Source organism: Bombus affinis, unplaced genomic scaffold (assembly GCF_024516045.1).
Source record: "Bombus affinis isolate iyBomAffi1 unplaced genomic scaffold, iyBomAffi1.2 ctg00000110.1, whole genome shotgun sequence".
NCBI lineage: Eukaryota > Metazoa > Arthropoda > Insecta > Hymenoptera > Apidae > Bombus > Bombus affinis.
Window position 1 is genome coordinate 142,501 of NW_026108848.1, and position 2,148 is coordinate 144,648.

A 2,148-nucleotide genomic window follows, 5' to 3' on the forward strand; every position below is an offset into this window, starting at 1 on the left:
TAACACAACACCACCCGGATGCCCCGATCTTTTGGTCTTGTATTAACTGCGCGAAATGCTTCCCAAAGCTTCATGGGGCTAGATGCCACATACCTAAGTGTGGTGGCGCTAGCAGCCAGGCCTCCATGACAGGAGAGTTTCAGTGCGAGGCCTGTCCCATGAGCTTTGGATCGCGCAGAGGGCTATCCACCCACGAACGGCATGCGCACCCTGCCGTTAGAAATATTAAAAGAAGGGGAGCGGACCCCCCAGAAGAAAATACAAAAACTTGGAAAGTAGAAGAGGTAGCACGCTTGAAGGGGCTTTGGGAAATATTTAAAAACCATAAACATCCCAATAAAGAAATTAGCAAATTCCTCACCACAAAAACGATCGACCAAATAAAGTATCAAAGAAAAAAATTAAATTTAATTGGTGAGGAAAGCCCCCAAGATGCTACCTCACTGGCAACAGAGGGAGGGTGCGATCTCGTTAGTTCAGGCAATGCCAGCTTTGGCTCGCCTGTAGGCCGCAACGAGAGCGAGCTTGCCCAAGAGTGGAAGCTCTTACTTAAAGATGAAATTAGTAAGCCAACCGAGGTGCCCCCTATTTTAAAGGAGGTTTACAGTCGGTTGATGTCAATCTGGGATGAGTACCAAGATGATCGAGAATCCCTAACGGAGAGACTCGATCACTTTATACGCACAGCTCTATACGAGCTTATAAATAAAGTTAAAAACCAACTGGATAAAAAGAAAACTAAAAGACCAAGAGCAGCCAAAAATTCTAAAAGAAACAATAGAAACTCCAGGAAGCGATTCTCATACGCTCGTTGCCAGGAGTTATTCCATGAGTGCCCAAGGAGACTGGCTGATGCCGTGGTCAATAATGATCAGGCATATCTCGAACCAGCCAGGCAACCTCCCGGATCTGAGGAAGTGAGGGGGCTTTACGATAAGCTGTGGGGACAAGTGGGTACCACATATGTCCCGATTCCAGTTACGAGGGCCCCCAAACTATCCCTATCCGAGATCTTCCCGCCGATAACGGCTGAGGATGTGGGGGAGAGAATCGGCAAAATTAGAAAGAAAGCTGCAGCAGGACCGGATGGATTGCAAAGTGATCATTTAACCATCCCCGGCCTGCCTATCATAATGGCAAAAATTTACAATATACTATTATATTACTCTTATTTTCCCTCCGTATGGAAGGAGAATAGAACAACTCTCATTCCTAAATTAAATAAGCCAAGCAGCTCGGTCGAGAACTGGAGACCCATTACTATTAGTCCGATTTTAGGCCGAATCTTCTCCTCCATTATCGACGGGAGGATAAGAAAAGGCGCTGTATTGAATATGAGACAAAAGGGCTTTACATCCGAAAACGGATGTAAAATTAATATCGAATTGTTTAATTCAGCCCTAAACTATAGCAAAATAAATAGCGGTGGGATATTCACTATTGTGGATATCTCAAAAGCTTTCGATACAGTGCCTCATGTAGCTTTAAAACCTTGTCTGGCAAAAAAGGGTGTGCCCGCCCCTATCGTCGACTTAATTGACGAAATGTATAATAATATCAAAACTACTATTAAAACTAAAGATGGCGGGGTCGAGATCATGATCCGCCGAGGAGTTAAGCAAGGCGACCCCCTATCGCCCTTACTTTTTAATTTATGCCTAGAGCCACTGCTGGATGAAATTGAGACACAAACTAGTGGAATCAATATTAGTCAGAATCGAAAAGTCTCAGTTCTGGCCTTCGCTGACGATATTGTATTACTTGGAGCGGACGCGAGGGAAGCGCAACACCAAGTAGACATCCTTGCCGACTATTTGTTAAGCCTCCAAATGAATCTCTCAATTGAAAAATGCCAAACCTTCGAGGTTGTGGCCAAAAAAGATACCTGGTTCATTAAAGAACCAGGACTTAAATTCGGGAATCAATCAATGCCCAATGTAGATCCCGATGAGGCTTTCAAATACCTGGGCGCCAAAATCGGTCCCTGGAAAGGCGTCCATTGTGGTGTTATTGTTCCAGAACTTCTGAGCGTGGTGAAAAGGGTGAGGAAACTCTCCCTTAAGCCGGGCCAGAAGCTGGAACTTCTAACCAAATACATCTTCCCTCGCTATATTTACCATCTACTTGTAAGTCCGCCAAGTGATACCG